This window comes from Ammospiza caudacuta, chromosome Z (assembly GCF_027887145.1).
Source record: "Ammospiza caudacuta isolate bAmmCau1 chromosome Z, bAmmCau1.pri, whole genome shotgun sequence".
Classification (NCBI taxonomy): domain Eukaryota; kingdom Metazoa; phylum Chordata; class Aves; order Passeriformes; family Passerellidae; genus Ammospiza; species Ammospiza caudacuta.
Window position 1 is genome coordinate 77077973 of NC_080632.1, and position 20119 is coordinate 77098091.

Sequence of the window (20119 nt, forward strand, 5' to 3'; positions counted from 1 at the left end):
TCAGATTTAATGAAAATCTCCTAGTAAACATATTAATCAAGAGTTTAATGTTATGGAAGATCCATGACTATGGACTAAAACTGCGTCCTCAGAGGGGAACATAAACATTTGTCTTGTGGAAAGGACAACGTTCAGGGTACATTGTGTGCTTATTTCTAAGTGCAGTCACCCTGTATCTCAAAAGAGTACAAAAAGCATGTGAGAATACACAAGCTTCTTCAGCACACAAGCCATAACCCGCAGCCTCAACACAAGCTGAGCTGAGCAGTTGTTTTTTTTTTAATCTCTACTGGCACAAACACACCCTTTTGCCCTCATCCCTTTGTCTCTCCTTTATGTTTGTCAAATTTACGCAGCTGTATCTCTCTGGACCCTGGCTGTTCCAGCAGCATCCACAGCAGGCCCCACCTCGCTTCCCCTCTTGCTCTGGCCCTGGAGTCCCTGGCAGAAAAGCACTCATCTTGTCTCCTCCCTTGGCCAGCCAGCCCGTTTATTTTAGATAATGCTGCCGCTTCAGTTGAAGGAACCGAGAGTGTCAAAGTGTCTCATGGTGCTTATGTCATCATAAACACAAGATTTGCAGACTAGATACAAAGCAAATTAAATTGAAGGTAAAATCCCAAGTCATAGAAATAAGTGTTAAAATAATTACAAGGACAGGCTGTCCTCTTTCTCCCCAAAACCTCAAGAATGACTGCTGTGCCCATGAGCTTGGCTACTTTTTTCTACCAACCCTAGGTAGTCTAACGAGAGATACTATTAATTTGTAAATCATGTCCTGTTTTCCTTTGTCCAAGACAGGCTTTTTCTTCATAGACATGTACCAATAACAGTATTTGGATACATGTCCATTAAGATTTTGTAAGCAAGTTTTTGCCCATATATCAAAGGACACCTCCCCATTACATTTTTTGAATTAAAGAAATTGACAAAATATTTGCCATCGCATACAAAAAGGTGTATGGGAAGCTGTGATACTGAGAGCAGCTGGAGAGGTACAAACAGTGCAGCAGGAGCCCAAGAAGAAGGATTAAGGTTCCTAAAACTTTTCTCCAGCAGTCAGTATGTGTTCAGTGGTATCTAATTGCTGCAGTGTGACAGTGTTAGGAAAAATTAATCCTTGTGAGGATGCTTTTAATTGTCTCATGAGAACTGTCAGCTCTGAAGAGCCAAGTCTGTGGAATTTTACATTGTGAAATACAGACTGCACAGTCTGTATTGCTTAATTTTAATGCAATTTGGGAATCTCTGCAGTCTGTAGAAGTATAGCTGTGATATCATACATCAGTGAAAGAAGTGGTAATTTCTTTTATCTGTAAAAATACTTTTTTTTCTCAAGCTTTTTAAAGAAAGCTATTCTGGTATTGTAAGCCTTTTTAGAGGACACTCTAATATTGAGCTACAAAGAACAATCTATACTGTGTTGCAAGAATAGACAAGCTCTTCATCCTCCCTTTTGTGGACATTCTGCGAATATCTAATACATTTTTAGAGATTTTGATTTATTTGGGAATGGCTTGTGATCAAAAGAGAAACGTTAACCCAAACACCTTATGAATGTGTAGTCTAAATAAGTTTACAAACAAATTTTCCAGCCTATTTATCAATGCTCCTTATAGAAAATTGTATGTACATCTGACAGGAAAACTGTTGAAACAATAATAGTTTCCAAATGTAACTCTGCACTGAGCAGTGGGAGTTGATGCATATTGTTCAGTGTATCAGAAGCAATGAGTTTTTGTGGTCAGGGAAAACTCTGTAAGGATAAGAGAGAGATTTCAGCAGTGACATGGCCAAAACAAACAAATTCAAATATTTACTACTTTTTCTAGTTCAACCTGACAGTTACTGTTATCAGCAACTGCAGAGTGTGGATGTGACAGATCTTCCCACTGGAAGGGCAATGAGGTCAGTGTGAAATGTTTAGTGGCCTGAGTTTAATCTTTAAAAAAGACATGAATGTTTCTCATGGCAGAGAGAGCACAGATAAAATAAAATGCTGTACTTATTCTGTGGGATCACTGTGTATCTAGATAGAGCACAAAGATCCAGGTAGAAGGATGCAAGCTCCTTAGGTGCAGTGTAGTCATAAACCAAAACCCCAGGCTGCCAGTGGGTTTCAGAAAATAGTAAGCTGTGAGGCAGAGCAGGAGGCTGTGTTGTATTGAATGTTAAAGAAGTTTACAGTCATTCATGCTACATTTGTATAGCAACCCACCAGCAGTAACAGATGCTGTCTCCTGAATTAGATGGCTAAAAAGGAGGAAAATATCCTAATGTGCTATGCATATGAGTGTTAAGATAATTACTGTAGGAACAGTGACTGCATCATTCATCCATTTCAATCTTCAGCAAGTAATAGAAAAGGTGAATTGTAAAGTAAAAGTGTGCAGCTTCCTAAACTCAGAGGGGTTGCATTACCAGGTCATAGACTGCCCAGCTTGCCAGAGGAAACAGAAACACAGAGTGCTGGCAAATTTGTCAGTGGCAGTGTTTTTTATTTTCTCCTTCTAGAAAATTTAAGACATTTCTAGACATTTGAGAAGAATGAAATGTAATTATTCCTTCAGAAAAGCCATGTGATTTCTCTCATTCCCTGTAAGTCTGGATTGTTCTGCATTTGTTCCTTGGCATACAGGGACAGACACTGGGCACTGCCACTGCTTCCCACACTATGACTAAAACATATCCTGAACATCATTTGCAGTCCCTTTGAAACACCAGCCCAGCTTTTTCATATGCAAAGTAAAATTTCACCACATCCAGTTTTAGGAGTCTCCAGTGAAAGCTCTGTGATCTCAGCTGGCTGTCTGTGTTCCCCCCTTCTCCAATGCACAGACACTGGCACTCAGGAGAGCTGGCTGTCCAGCTTACAGGGACACCAGTAAACTGCCCTTTTCTCTCCATCATCTTCCAAGGAAACCTGGATAGCTGGCTGATGTGCACCTTGCTCAGTAGAAGGTTATGTTTGGACAGATGTCCTACCTGAGATACCAGGACAGAATGCTCCGGTCTTTTTCATGGATATCCATGCCATGTTTTCCTTTGCATGGCTTCTCAGCTCTTCCATGTAATCCTCCCCTCGGGAGCATCCTCAGTGCCTGGCTCTGGGTGTGGGCTCATTGCCAAAAGTTCTGCACAGATACTGCTGTTCCTAAGTCTGCCTCTGCCTTTCTACCAGCTCTCAAAATATCGACGGCCCAGCATAAAATGTACTTTTTAATGCTTGCTGAACAGGCTTGACTCCAGTTCTAACTTCACAGCTCTGGAAGTGTCTCAGTCTCATGAGGTGAAATGCTCCATCTTGACATTCCTTCAAATTCACAGCAGCCTGGAACAGAAACTAAAAAATCAGTCTATGCTGTTACACATAGCAATCCTTTAGGAAGTGTGCATTGAACTGATAACGTGTCATAAAAATCAAAACCAGTATTCCTCATGCTTTAAAATTGTTGGGAGTCAGTAAATCTGTGCTAAAGGACAACTCCAACTTGCTAGTGAGCACATAATTGTCCTAATGGAATGAGCACAGCTGTACTCTGTGGGATTAGATTTTTCTAAATCAGAATAATATTGTCCCCTCTGCTTATAATTATTGTTTGCTCAGAGTATTTAACCTAATAAACACATAGATCAACTCTACCTTTCTGTTTATAGAAAACAAAATTTACTGATTTCCTAGCTGTCCTGGGGATCATATAGCTTAATTCTTTGTTTTTCTTTTCCTTTTTAGAAGATTATTTTAATATTTTTATTCCTAATTAGTTCATTTGTGATTCAATTCTATTGAAGAACAAAGAAACCTCATGTATTAATTCATATACAACTGAAAAGAGAGTAACTCTGTATTAAGCATACCTTTGTTCAATGTGACTGAACACCTTGAAGATACAAATCCAAAGGCCTTCCTGACAAAATATATCACATCCAAGTCAGGTTTTGCCATAATTTTCAAAGCTCCTTGTACTTTTGATGCACATTTTCTCACAGTGTCGTAACATTGTTTTCTCTTTAGCTCTAACTATGTTCGGTCTGAGTTATGGCAGCAGAATTATTCTGAATGTCATGTTATAAAGGGTGTCATTTTATTTTCAAAGGATGCCAGTAGGACTTAAATATGCCAGCCTGAATTGTGTCAAGCAGCAGACACATAACAGAAGGTGGGCCAGCAATTTGCCATTTTCATGGGAGAATAAACAGCACAGCATGACTAACAGTACTATAGTTATCCCTTCCCATGCAGGAAAATGCATTTTTCTTAGGGTTCATTATTTATCTGGGGAGGTTGAAGGCCACAGTAGCACTTAATTCTCAGTAGAAAACTTGCTTTAAGTCACATTCTGATGCTGCCTTTATAACAATACAAACTAACCCTCTACATCCCTACCTACCTTACCCATACTGTCTAAAACTTTAATGAAGCTCTGTTAGCTCAGACAGTCTCTTATGATCACTTGCAGAGTGCTTGCATCTTCCAGAACAGCAATTCCCCTAATATTTCTGCTTGGAATACACCTACAGAAATTGCTTTTCCTACATAGGATTGGATTTGAATATCGAAAGAATTCTGTACAATAACCTGTTGGTATTTAGATGTCTAAACACAGGCATTTATGTGCAAGATGGGTATCTAAGCTCTTATTACTATCAATATGCCTATTTCCTAAGTTCCTAGTTTTTGGAAGGAGACTTGAAGTACAGAGGGATATGATAGCTTTCTCAAACTCATAAAGTAGAAGAAAGAAGAAATGAACCCATGTCTCAAATATGCGTTGTCAGTCACTTGTGTGCCATGACTTAAGTGGCATGGTCTTCCTTTCATACAAGTGTAGGAACAAGCTCTCCATTTATTCCTATTTTTCACAGACACAGAAAATAAGAAATAAAGCAGAGAGAGCTTCACCTTGCATGATGCAGAATCATGGGCAAGAAGACATTCACAGCAAACATGGCAAAAATCCATTCTGGTTTATCCATTAATGTAATATTCTTATACTACAGCTATTGTTAAGCACATGGATCAGTCATTCGGTGTGAGGTAGTTTAGAAGTTTTTCAGGTGTGCATAAAGTTATAGTGCAAACTGCTCCTGCTTATTTTAATGAGGACTCAGTCCTATCAAGTTTAGTGTGTGCAACTAAGTATGATAAGCTATAATTTTTAAAGGGTTTTTGGAACAAGTATGGGCTCATAACTAGTGAAAATACAGACAAGAGCATAGTGAAGATGGAGTCTCAGGGTCTGCAGTACTAGTTTTATTGCTTTTAATAGGCACTGCAATATCAGGGTCATTGAGTAAGTGGATAAAAGAAGCTTTGTAACTTTAGTTATGAATTTTAAACTATGAAGGAGCTTGGAGTTAGGAGAGTCATATGAAAATAACTAAAGAAAGCAAATAACTTACACTGTTACTGGCTAATATTACTGTATTTTCTGGAAGTTTAAAAGCCCAGTGATAAATGGAAAATTATTAAATTATCTGAGATGGTAAAACAGATTACAAAGACAAATTTAGATGGCGTCCCGATAGGGATTTAGTAAGCAAATACAATATTTTTTTCAAAAATACTAGGTTTAATTTAGATCACTTCAAGCTTGACCCAGTTCTCAATCATTAATTTGGCTTAAAAGAGTGTCCTTCAACTTCAGTGGACTTTGGACCAAATCCTTAATGGACATAACAACTCTTGTAGTCAGTCAAAACTCAACTGCATGCCCAAAGCATTGAATGCTTCTTCTACTCATAGAAGTTGCTCTTTAAAAATACACTGTCTTCATCTAAAAGCACGGCTGAGGCCTGTCGTCCACCACAGCACAGTGGATAAAGAAAGATAACAAAATCCAAGCAGAACTTCTTCCTAGATTGGATAATTATTCTGGGGTATTGCAAGATGTTCTGATTAGTAAAGGCTGTATGTTATTTGCATTGTCAAAATTGGCTATTAAAATTCAAAGCTATTATTTTGTTCTGTAGGTGAGAGTACTGAAAATCTTTGTAAAATGCAAGGTAGCGCAACAGAGCAATATTTGCAATAGATGTAAAATTATATGGAAACCCTTGAAGAAAACATGTATTTATTTTGTGGTTCCTATTGATTCAAACAAAGCAGCTAAATGGAAACCACTGTGGCTATTAATCACATCTTGCTGTTCATAAATAATAAAGATTATACCCCCGTGCATCATGAACTTCAATTTGGAAAAATGTTATAACAGGACGAGAAGCTTTTGTTGGTTTATTTGGCATTTCAAGTAACAACTCTTCTTGTCCTTCTGAAAATCATGTTTTGGTGCACTTTGTGAAGTGCCTGGTATGTTTTAAGAAAGCAGTTTGATCCTTTAAATGGCTTCTTAGCTGTTTTTTCTCTCTGACAAGAAGAGTTTTGTTTTCTGTAAACAAAGTTCTACTATCTGTCATGTTAAGTGGCATACTCAGGGTATAAAATAAAACTTTTCTCATGTAATTTTCTTCCTATGACATGCACAGCTGGCAAGGAGAGAAAGTGAAACATTCTAACTGTAATCATTCCCATTTAGCCAGAATTAAGGACATAAACTCTTGCTAGCATTCAGATAAAGGTATAAACATTGCTATTTGCACATCTAGCATGGCTCCTTTGCCTTTAAACAGCTGAAAGAAATAACTGTGACAACTTCCAAAAAATTGATTTCTTTCCTGTTCTTAAGATTTACACTATAGAGTTTGAGTGAGGTAGAATGAATGAGTTCATGAAGGTGGATAGCTGTAGCCTGAAATGTCTTCTCATTTAACTTGCAAAGTCAAAACAAAGATTTAAGCTTTTGGATTGTTTCTATTATTTTTCTAATTTGAACAAGGAAAAGGCTGACACACCCACTTCCTTGCAGAGTTCACTAAAGATAAAGAAATACAGATATTGTGATTTTTCATGGAAACTTTATTCCTTATTTTGTTGTTTTAATCTAAAATCAAAATAATGTTAATTGAAAGCATATGGCAGCTCTTTATGCACAAATATAACCATCTAGGAACAATTATTGGATCTCTTGGAGATTATAAAAAAGCTTTCTTACAAGATTTGTGGCTGTTCTAGAGATTTATGATAGGTTCTTCTTCAACATACCTTGGAAAAGCATATGAAAATTTTATCAGCTCCAGAGCTGAATTTGACTGTCATTCTTTGAATTGTCCCCAGGAGTTGAACTCAGTCACAGAATACTGGGCTGGCCATATTTGTAATGCAGAATCTGTCCCTCCTCACACAGTGCCACAGAAATCAGGGAGTAGAATAGAGCACATGTTAGCATCCACAGAGCAGAATAAATTCTCTAAGACAATTGGTAATTTTTGTAATCTAAAGTGGGACTTCTACACCTGCTAACCATTGGCAATTGCAAATAGGCCACTTTGGAAAAGGAGAAGGCAGATATTTGTGCATAATGCAGCTCAGGAACAGACAGCTCCTATGGAAGATGACTATACCTCAAAATGCAAATAGGCCACTTACACATTAAAAAATAAATCTGCCCTAGTCTTTCCATGTCATGCGTATCTATCATATTTAATTTGATACATTCATATTGAACCCTCTTTGTGAAGGAAAGATGAACAGAGATGGGAAATTTTTTTCCTTTCCTCTGTGAAGGCCTGCTGATCAAGAGGAGCATCAGTCATAGGCCTGCTCATGCTTACCAAGGCAGCAATGGGTGGAAAAGATTGATCAATCCATTAAAAATTAATAAAAAAGTACTTACCATGATCTCCAGAACTATACCAGGAATATATATGTATATATATATATATTTATATGCCTGTAATAAAAGCCACACTAGATGCTCTCTCTTACTCTTTTCTTACTCTGCAGAATTTAGGAAATACTTCTTGCCTTGTTGCCAAAGCCAAACAACATAAATTCCGTCATGGCTCCTTTTTGTCGAGTTTTAAAAACACACAAAATAAGATTCTAGATAAAACAAGACTGATGCAATGGTAATACTAAGATTTATGTGTCTGTTGATACTGTAAAATATTATTTATAAAATACTTCTTAAAATAAAACATTTACAAAAATAATTTTTTTCTGAAAGCTTATTGAGCTAAGAGGTTGATCTCATTCTCAGTGAAGTCAAGACCTTTGCCCTTGAAGTCATTACTTTGTATGGGCCTGGATTTGCCTTAAAACTTTTGCCAAATTATTTAATTGCTGAAGAGTTTTTTTGTTAACTAAAAGTGAATATATGACATATCCATCAACATCAAGTTATCTAGTATACTTCAAAATTTTCAACAGTGTTTTACTACTAGCTACTACAAGCATATGGAAAGCTGTTTAGTCTTTAAGGGATGATTTTTCAAACAACAAAATCAAAGAAGGAAGGTTCCTGATGGCTTCTTCAGTTTGAGTAAAAGTTGCATTGGATTTGACCTTGTGGATGAATAAAAAAATGGATGAGTTTTTAAAGAATAATTGATGGTATTGTATTTCTAATATACATTAAAAAAACCCAAACCTACCTTCAGTAAAGTTAATGTATCATCTAAACTTCGAAATTTTGCTGGTGTATTGAGCTGGCTGCAAAGTAAAACTGTCTGCTGGGGTAAACTCAGCCTGATGTCTGAATGCCTCAGTTTGGAATGCCTTGTCAATTGGAAACAGAAAAATATGCCAGCAAAGACCCAAGCAGAGATGCAACCAGAGCCACACAAACAAACTTTAGCAGGTTCCAGGACAGTGTTTCCTAGCATGAGCAAATCTGCCATGGCAGAGACCTGTCAGTACAGTCCACACCTCTGCCGCAGGACCTTCTCCAGGCCTGGAGGAAACCTGGACCCAGTAGGGGAACACATGCATGCTCCTGAAATTAAATCCAGAAGGCCGAGCCAGGCATTTTGTGTTCCACAGAAGGTGTTAATTTAAGCAGGGCCTAGAGGAGACAAGGGACTGAAAGAGCCTTCAGTCAGCTCACTGTCACCAGAGCTCCCACGGCCAACCCCTAGGAAATGAGGATCTGTCTCAATGTTCCGTCAGATGTTCAGAAAGGAGGATTTGTTTTCACTCGCTGGTGAAAATTTCCTTACAAAGACATATCCACATTCCCTTTCCCATAAAGGAAAAACACAGCATGTTTGGAAAGGATAGGCAACAGGGGAGCACTGCCTTTTTGTGCTGGCCCACACCCTGTGCACTACCAACCTACAGCGTGGAGGATCGTGGAGCTTCTTTAACAACTGCATATCAGAAGAGGCTGCAGATAAAACTACTTTCTTTCTGTTGTAGCACTAAGGATAGAAAGATGCTGGCATCCCTAAAAGAAGAAATGTTCAAGATATACACAGTAAGAAAAGTTATGCAAGTTTTATATTATCCACCTGTCACGTGAAATGGTGGGATCTTGTACCCAAGTGTTCTAAATGTCACAACTGATTCTTTACCTAGAGGGAATAAACAGAGGGAAATAAAGATTTGAAAATTGTCTGAAAGTTAAGGAAGACATCCTGCCCAAACACAGCAGAGGGAAGTAATCTGCTGGGGAGAATTCAAACTGAGTTTTGAAAACACATCTGGCTGATAGCACTGGGGCCCCTTTGACAGTCACTGCTGGCAAGAGTGGGACAAACAGTAGTATGTGAATTCTCTTAAATACTACACAAGTGACTGAAATTACCAGAACTGTGCCAGAAACATTCAGACGTTGCGTTTGTTTTCACAGCACCTCCTTGCATGAAGAGATGCTGTTAATAAATTATTGTGATATATTTCATTCAGGTGGCTGAAATTGTAATTTTGAATTTTTTACGCATTACTCAAATACTTCATCACTTTTATTTGCTGTCTCCTGTTCAAATTCCTTTAATCTTTTCTTCCATAGAGAAAGGACAACCTCTTCAAGGATTTTAATTAGACGTGCCAACAACACTGCTCAAACAACACATTTACAGTAGCCATGAATGTGGAAAAATAACAATCTCCAACAAGGCTTGAAAAACCATGATGCTCATGAATTTGTGCTAACAAAAGGGGTTAACTTATGCTATTAATGGAAGAGATGCACCAGGCCTCTGAAAGAGTATTTTAGAGAAAATGGTACTGCATGTCACTACCAGCACCACTGCATAAACCCCAGTCTGTGATTCTGTGGTCCTGTGATTACTCAAGTGAAGTGGCACCTAAGCCCTCAATTAGTGTGGAAAATAAATTCCACTTATCATGACAACAAGGAGAAGGATTCAACTCCTTGGCTTTCATTTCTTGGGAGTAGTAACTACTTCTTTGGAGTAGTAACTTATACAGTCTTCTAAGCTGTATACAACCACAACTACACCTTTGACAGCTTCAGGAGGGCACAACTATTAATTTTGGACATTGTCATGAGTGGATGATTTGGGTTTTTATACTGTTGCCAAATCCAGGTTTGTCAACCCAGCAGTGAAAATGGAGGTTGATAATGTTAACAGAGTAGCATTCCAAAGCATAAAAGTTTGACTTGAGTACCAGTGGAGTGACTCAGATCAAAGCACCCTCTCTTCACTAGTTCATCTCTGACAGTAACCAGTAACAGGAAACCAAGGGGAAGAGTTTTGAAGGAGGTGAGGTCTTAACAAGGTTCTTCTGTAGTACACCCTGTCTGCTGGCATTCTGCAAATGGATTTTCTGAGCCAGGATTTGCATGTGAACCAGCAAATTCATTCAATGTCAGATTGGCTGGAAGAACTAGCAGTGCATTTTTGGGTACTGCTTGTACATTAAGATAGTATCACCATGTAAATAAGTAGGGTTAAAAAGTAATTAAAGGAATTTAGGTGATTATTAGAAGCAGGTACTCCTTCATAGCAGAACTGCAAAAGCAACAGAGAACTGTAATCCAAATCCTGAGAGAAGCACATCTGCTAAAGAGGAAGCAGTAATTTACAGGTGCAAGTACAATTCTGTTAGATATTGATTAGTGAGTGTTGACATATCAGGCAATCTTTTCTTTTTTCATGCTTTCCTTCATGCAAAACCAAAATATAGGGAGTTTGAAAACTGCACTCTCTTAAAAATTTTTATATACATATATATTGTGTGTATATATATATGTTCATATATATTTTTTTTATTGCACATTTGTTTGATTTAATATTAATCTCTGTGTGCAAGTAAGCAAAGGATAAGAATGCATACCAGAAAAATGCGTAGAGCTCCATTTATTTTTCCCTAGTGTTTTCAGGGTGACTGTTTCTTATCACTATGATTGCAAAGGCTATCCCAGGTTTTCTTGTCCTTTCTTTGCTCCCTATGGAGACTTGGATGGATTCACTCCACCCAAAACAAACTTGTTTCTCCACCCATCAGAGATAACTGTTGTAGTCATACCAACATCAGAGTATAAATCCTGTTCTGATAAATTTGAAATGTCAATTCTGTGAATGAAGCTTCACAATATGTTCTTTTGAACAGTTATAAACAAGATACGAGTATTGTATCTGACATAACTAAATCTGTACCTCATTCACAGCTTTCACAAGGAAAACAAAACCTTCACATCATTACACAGGGGACTGCTTGGAATTGCAGTTGGAGATGATGATTATGCGGAAACTGAGACTTATAAGTGCTTTATTGTTTTGCTGGAAATCAGCCAGGAAGGCAGATAAAAGACTTAAGAAGAGCTAGCTAGGAAAAAAATCAAGAGACCTAAATGACCCTACTGGAAAAATAAATTCTAGAACTTAACATCTGTTTCTTGCAGTTGTCAAGTCACTCAGCAAATGGTCAGACTGATTAGCTGCTTGCATACAGAACATGGGGACTGGAGCAAAGACCACATCCTATCAACAGTAGCAGGCAGTGCCAAGTGAGTGCTCATAATCTGCAGTGTTACTGACATAGGTAGCAGATAGCAGTGTCCAGATAAATAAAGTTTGTGTTCGTGCTTTAGTACATCTTCACTGGTACAACCACACAAAAAATAAATAGTAGTGATTAGTTGGTTGTTAAGGAAGAGGATATGGGATCTTAAGCCTCACACGAAACATTTGGTAGCAAATTACCTTGGACTTCATTGCAAACTTTTAACTGAGGCCAGGTTTACTCAAGGCAGGAACTGTACTTCCAAAAGTTTAAAGTCAGCTTGGACTGGTTTACAGCCAGTGACTTACTCAGTTAGCTCAAAACAGTATTCTGATGCAAAAACACAATCAAGTCAATGAGCTTGAAGATTTTTTCTTGAAAAAAGACCTAAAAGTTAAGGACGTGGGAAGCCCTCTTTGAGGAGAAATGCCTTCTGCTGAATGCAGCAAACATGCAAGACTAGCATTCTGTCTAAACTGCACTTACACCACACAACAAAAAGGAGGCTTAGGAGATTACTATGTATTTGGAACCCGAGACAAAAAACCCACCCAGTGCAGCATCCATACATATCAATGAGGTTGGTTCTTGCCAATCCTTGCAGGGTGTGAAGCAGGAGTGGTGCCCTGGCCACACTGTTTGCCTGCTTTCAGATGCCAGCTGTCCTTCCCCTGGATCAGTGTAGCCGTCTGGCCTGGCCCCAAGGGCTGTGGGGGCCAGAGAGACCAATCTTCCCTCTGAGCCAGGAGTTACCTGTGCCAGCAGCAGTGGTGACCCAGCAACTGTCTTCTGCTTTTACTCAGCATTGGTCTTTTATTCAACACTAATCAAACAGAACACAAAAACATTGTCTTTATTAAGGGAGAGTAAGTGGAGTGCAAATGTGTTTGCTTTGCTACATGAAGTACAGCAATGTGTTTGAAGCTTGTTTCTGTGTTCCCTCTACTCTGGCCCTTGTCCAGGATGGCAAATCCAACAGCAAACACTGGGAGATACCATTCCCCAAAGTCTGATGGAATCACAGTCTTCTCTCATGATTAGTTATTCTCACAATTAAGCATTTCAGCATACTTTGCTTGCAGATAAGTACATTCCAGCATAGAAACAGGACATTGGTGGGGATCTTTCATAACTCTATAATTTGTGAAAATCAGTCTTCTTGCCTGAATACTCAGCAGCAAATAAAGGACCACTTTTTGATGATGCAGTGATTAATGTGAAGAGAGATAGAGTGCTGAACAGAAACACCTCACCTTTCCCCCATGCCCCAACCCACAAAAAAACACCAGAAATGTGACTGTTACTCTGTCAAGCTTCTTGGAAATGAACCATCTTGAAAGGCTACTGGTGTATCTCCACACAGCCCCCACTACAGCCTGGGATCCAAGACTAAAAATGCAGGCTTTCCTTACACCAGCAGTAAGAGAGGACTCTCCTTTTCTGCCCTGCTCAGTTCCTGTGAGCCATGCTCAGTGCCACTCTGGTGTTTCCATTGGAGCTGCACTTATTTCCAGCAGATATGAATGTGGTGGTAGACTTAGGGAGCTGATTTGTTTATAACATTCCTTTTTACAAACACAGCTATATTTCATTCCTTGCATGTTTAAATTTCTAATCATGTGGGTCCACAATAGTTCCATCACCTCAAGGTGCCTAAATATAAAGTAGACAGAAGTCTGTAGGCTAATACTGATTTGTACAATCCAGTAGAATTGTATAGTCTAACTAGGGTGGAAAATGGCTACAAAGTTGGGGGTTTTTTTCAGAGGCTGAGAGATTAATTATCTTGTTACTTCCTACAATCCCTAAGACAAACTCTTTTCCTCAATAGAAAAATACTCTGCTGCACATTTTAACCACCAAGATGACTGAACAATACTCAGAAACCCAGCATTTATAGATTCTAGGTTACAGAAGTAGCAATTAATGATCTGGAAGAATTTTTGACTGGAATTTAGGTGTCTTGCATTTTTAAGGTGGACACAGAGCATCTTAAGAGCATTTCAGGATATTCAAGCTTGAATATCAAGTTTTCAACCACAACTCTACTTAGCTCTGGTAAGGCTGCATCCTGCGTCGTTTTGAGCCCCTCACTATGAGAAAGGCATTGAGGTGCTGGAGTGTGTCCAGAGAAGGGCAATGGAGCTGGGGAAGGCTCTGGAGCACAGGTGCGATAAGGAGTGGCTGAGGGAGCTGGGAGTGTCTAACTGCAGTCTCGTCCCGCGGCCACAGGAGCTGACGGGCCGGCTGGCCACTCCCAGAGTGACCGGCGGAGACTACGAATCCCGCCACTCCCAGGTTCTCAGCGAGAACCCCGAGTAGTGGCTCTGTCTGCTGTGTGGTGATGCAGGCAAGAGCAGGACTGCGAAGCACTGAGGCAAAGGAAGGAAGGAGTGGACACGCGTGGGGATGCCAAAGCGCTTTATTGATCCAGGCGGGGCCCATTACGGGGTCGGGTAAATACCGTTAGGGAGACACTTATAAAGGGGAAAGGTGTAACGGACGGGGACACGAGGGACCAATGAACAAAGCCCAGGGATGGAGCGAGGGACACAACTGAACCAATAGGAAGGGCCCAGGGGAGGGAAAAGGCTCAGGGGACAAATGATGTGTTACGTGAGGGATGATTGACATGGAAGATTCTCAACATGAGAAAGGACGGTTACAATGATTGACAGGCAACTGGTGGGAGGAACAAACCGTGGGGAGGGAGAACATGGGGGGAACCGAGGGTCAAACCAAATCTTAACTTATAAAAATTAACCAACTTTACAATAAAACCCATATAAAACATACAATGCTACATCTAACCTGGAGAAAAGGAGGCTCGGGGGGGACCTTATCACTCTCTGCAATGACAAGAGGGTGTAGCCAGGTGGGGGTGGGTCTCTTCTCTCAAGCAACTCTCAAGTGACAGGACAAGAGGAACAGCCTCAGACTCTGCCAGGAGAGGTTTAGATTGGATATTTGGAAAACTTTTTTCGGTGGTCAGACATTGGAACAGGCTCACCATGGACGTGGTGGAGTCACCGTCCCTGGAGGTTTTCAAAAGACACGTGCATGTGGCAGTCAGGGACTGGTTTAGTGGTGGGCTCGGCTGTGCTGGGTTAGTGGTTGGACTCAGTGAACTAAAAGGTCTTTGCCAACATTTCTATGATTCTGCAACTCCATGTTTATTCATTGTGATTACTGAATTGATAAATCTTTGATTTGGATGGAACACATGATACCTTTACATTTTCTTGGTCCACGTCACAGCTTGAGCTGGGCAGTGGAAAGGCAAAAAACATAGATTTAATGAAACGCAGTAATGTTTCAGGGTCTTGCACTCTCCCCATTAAAATTCTTTTGTAAAACAAAGGCATGGAATTTCATTAAAAAAATAACTACATAGGCTACTCCATATGTTATTTTCTTTCAAGGCTGATGCATGTAAAAAATCTGTATTGCATTAAATAGGAAGTGAGTGTAAATATGACCTATGGAAATCCTCCAGAAGACTGAACTGTAAAAAATTATTGAATGCTGCAAAATATTTCTCCTCTCTCTTAGCTAGCAGCATGCATTTCTTTGTAAAGACAATACAAAACTTTTCATGTGCATATTTTGAAGAAATTTAACTAGCACGTTAAGGAGAAAAAAAAAATCTTATTGCTGTATTGTTGTATTGGGATTTTTACTAAAGTCAAATAAAAACAATTACTTTAACACGAGGTCTTTAATATGAGGCTCATTCAATCAGTGCATATCAAAATGAACTTTTTTGAAGTAAGTGAAGTTCAATGGTACAGAAGTTGGGAGACTGGGGTCTGTTCCACTGACTGCAGTACAGTTACCTCTGACCTGCCCCAGCGTGAGATCAGATTCAGTCCAACATGGATAGGCTTGCACATTCCTTTCAACTCCAGGAACAGGCTTGAGACACACAGTTTGAATCCACATCCCCACTTCCCTAAAGACAGGGTGTCGAGTACATTCATCTGGGGTTTGACAGTGGGAAAAACAGGAGCAAGTTCAGAATACTTGGATTTTAAAATCAAACGTCTGCAAATCAACACCTTTACTTATATTGCCAGAACCTAGCAACATGTCTCTGAGTTTCTACTGTATGAAAAACTAATATTTAAAATAGAAAATATGCTTGAAGTGGGAGCAAAATTATCTGCTGTTGCAGAAGAAATCCAGAACTCTGGATTCATTTCTTGGCAGATAAATTCCTTTTGATTCATCTAAACCTAATATTGACATTAAAAAAGGACAAGATGAATAAAACTTGGTTTTCTAACTCTTCTGAGTGTTCTGCATGAAGTAAGATAACAACGCTGGCTAAAGTGGTTAAAGGGTTTGATGTTCAGAGGTTTGAACTGGATGGCAAATGTAGAAATGTTTTTATATTTACTATAATCCTCGAACCTTCCCCATTTTTACAACTACCTCCAAAGTGCACTATTTTTTTCAAGTTTAAAACTATTTCAATAAGTGTTCTCCACTTTTGGTTTCTAATTGCATCTAAAATGCCAAATGTCTTAAGGAAGGCTGCTCTCTCAATTTCTTCAAGATGTTTGAATACATTTTAAATCCATATGGAAACCAAACCTCTGTATAAAGCCTTTGGATATGTCACCTCATTACACCCCTGCAGGTTCCAAAAGAGCAGTGCCAAGCCACCTACCAAAGCTGTGAACACCTCTACCCCTCATTGCACACACGTTATGCTAAACCAGGCAGAAAGCTGTTAATAAAGATCACACTGTCAGTAGAGCATTATAGACACCTACTTAAGAGTGCATATTCTTCTGTTCCTTTTCTTCTTTTTAAAGCATATCAGCAAAATCAAGAGGGAGCCAAGATTTCCTCGCAGTGCTGGCATCAGGGAGCCTTGCTGGGATCCCATGGAAGGAAAAGGAAAAGAACTAAACATAGCACATGTGCCTTTTTAACCTGACCCAGGAATAGCCAGACACTGAAGTAAATTCAGACTTTTTCTCTCTTCTCACTCTCATATGGAGTGAATTTCCAAACAGAGGAAATGAAGAACAAAGTGGAGGTTAGGTGATGGTCTGGTCATAACCACATAATTATAGTAAGACAGGATAGGGAAGTCCTGAAGAGGTAGTACAGTGCAACACAAACACAGCATTTTCCCTAGAGACACTTCCTTAATGTATTGGAACAGCAGGAAAGTACTGAAATCCAATAAGACTTAGACTGGTGAGTGTTTAAATTCCTGGAAATCCATATAGTTTGAGGGATTAAAGAGGTAAATCCAGACAAAAAAAAAAAAAAAAAAAAGCTACTTGCAGGATAGGAGTTGATTGATAGACCAGCAACCTACCCTTTTAAAAAATGGTAATATGATAAGGCTGCTCTTCTGACAAACAGCATGATAAGTACAGATGGTAGAGTTTTGTTCAAAGTCTCTGTGCCATATTTGATGATGCAAAAAATGTAAGTGTATACAGAAACTATAGACTTAGCTTAGTGTGGTTTTGTAAGTTTGCTTACTTTTGTATTGTAGCAGTAGGATGTATCACTTGAAATAAAATAAAAGGTGATTAAGAAGTCATATTAGCTTTACTTGGTGGCTGGTTGTTCTTTTTCTTTTTTAAAGGTTCTGTAGAAAAGATTTGTGGATAGAACAAATTTCAAAAAGAAAATATTATTCCAACTGAGTTCTTCAGTCAATGTAGATTGTTTGCATCTGTTGTGCTGCCTGATACTTCACAGTATGGCAGATCACTGAGAAGATCAAGAGGCAGCAACTGATCCCAACAGGAACTCCAGAAGTGTAATAGAAGGGCCCTCTGAGACCATCCCACCCTGGTGCAATCTCCTGTTACTAGACAAATGCCAAAGTGCATTCAAGTCACTATCAAAACAAAATGTTGAGAAAAAGCTGAGATGTTTATTTTCAAAGCTGGAGGCTCTGCCCCAGGAAAGCAACACTCTGAGTGACCCTGTTCTTCCTGGCTGCATCAAATGACAGATGTTGGTGTAGGGTCATGTCATCTGATAGGCACCAGAGCAAAGGAGTGAATTTCTCCACCGTGAAATAGGATTCACAGAAGTTAATGATTTAAAAAATAGTCTATATTTTCTAGTATTCTGATTATGATTTTTGAAAGGTTCCTGGGTGTTCAGGAAGTCCAGTGAATGTGAAACCAAGTTAGTGAGAGGAGTCCCAAGGAGCTCCATTGCTCATGAGACAGAACCACATCATCATGGTGAATCCATGTGGGACAGGACTGACTTTGGAGACGTGGCAGTCAGAAATTAGGAGCATCATCCCTGCACATCCCTGCATGTCCTGCTGATATCTGCCAGCAACCTGCATCTCAGGAGGGCTTTTCCCTTACTTTGGCTGGGTCTACTTCTCTTCAGGATCTGTGGGGAGAGAGCTGGTTCTGCCTCTGCTCACATGGGCCAGTGACAGGTAACTTCTCTTTATTGATCTGTTTTGATTTTTACTGTGAAAATTAGGGCAACAGAATAATACTACTCACGAGAAAGGCTTTGGGTCGTTGGGGTTTTTCTTATGGTTTTATTTTAATGAAATTTAATTGAATTTTGAAGTTTTGCATTATTGCCCTAAATTCAACCAGCACAAAACTGAAAAAAGCCCTTGAGAGTTCAGGCGATGATGTTCCAACTGTATTAAAATAGAGGAGAGCATCAGGATGTAGGGAGAGTGTGAGTGGAACAGTCTGAATGTGTAACCTGCAAAAGCACCAAGGAAAGGAGCTCAGGGTATCCAGACATGCATTTATGATCCATTCAGCCTAGGCAGATGCTGGTCAGTAGAAATCCATGAAATTTCCAGAGCAAACACACAGAACTGAGAAACTGGTTAAAAAATTCTCGTGTCAGATTTTGGTTTAACTCTTTCAAAGCACTCATTTTAAATTGAAAGGAAAAAAAATCCCATTTTTTTCTTGCTTTTCCACTCTGTTTTGTAATTTCTCAGTAAAACAGTGGAGAAAGCTACTTTTCCTGGGATGATGCAATTAGTATTGAGAAACATAACTGTGTGGCTTTAGATCACTGAGTTGAACTGGAAGGGACAAAGCCTGTCAAAATTCAGTGACTGTTCCAGGCTGCATATAGAACTCATTAGTAGCTTCGCTCTTATTCTCAGTTGCACAAAGATAAAAAATACCACTACCATGACTTAAGCCTTTCATTGGCAATCCCAACAGAACAAGATAGGTCAAGCTTGGAAGCAAATAAGCGGGGTGGGGTGGAATGGGGGAAATTCCCTCTCAGTCCTACAGGTGCACTATCTAAGCCAGTGCTGCAGCACATGAAGGAGGCAATAATAGCAGATTTGTGCTGCCAGAACACCAGATGGATCTCCTCTGAGCTTAACCAAAAGACAGAAATTCATGTGTGAATGCCCTGAAAACTCTTCATTTAAAGATAGCAGACCTCCAGCATCTGTCACCAGAATTCCTGAGTCCTCCCAGGCCTCCAGTGGGTCTCAGGAAGTTAAAATAGAACAAACTGTCGATGGAGTAACCCTGTCCAGCCCCAGAGTGAAGCAGAGCACGAGCACAATGCACTTTCATTGTGTTTGACAAAAGGAACACTTTCAGCACATTTTTATCAGTGCCTGGCTTTTATTTCTTCATTTGTAAGGTTTCTGATATTAAGTTCATCGCAAGGCAAACATTCACTGTGCACTGATAACAAACTGGAGACACTTTGCTTTTGATAGTGATAAAGTAACCCCTTTCTTCCATAAAACACACAAAAACATATTTATTTAGCTAAGTTTGCCTAGGAATTAATCTTATTTGTCTTACAGTGTACAAGGAACAAAACCCTTCATTAAGGTACAGTTAAAAAATTCAATATAAAATTTTTGTGTGTGACATTGGGAAACCTCTGAATCACTTCCAACATTGCTATCAAGACAGAAAGGCAAATGCTGAATGTTTTCCATGTGAAAGATCCCTCTTTACATCTTAATAAATTGCTGTGTCATTTTAAAACAAGGGTCATTTAATACTTAGCGTAAAATGTTTGAATCTTAGTTATTAGAATGAAAGAAAGAGGATTGCAGTGATCAAATCACTGGCTGAATTTTGTTACTTTATTTTCTGTTTCACAGTTTGTTGTTTACAGATTGCTATTTCCAGGAATGCATCCATTGAAAATCATTCCAAAATTGTGAAACTATTCTAATTCAAAAAGTTTTTGAACCCAGAGGGATTTTTCAATGAGGACAGTATAGTAAGTATTTAATACTAGTATCCAAGTGATCAAATGCCTATCTTATTTTAAAATAATCATAATAAATATTTATACATA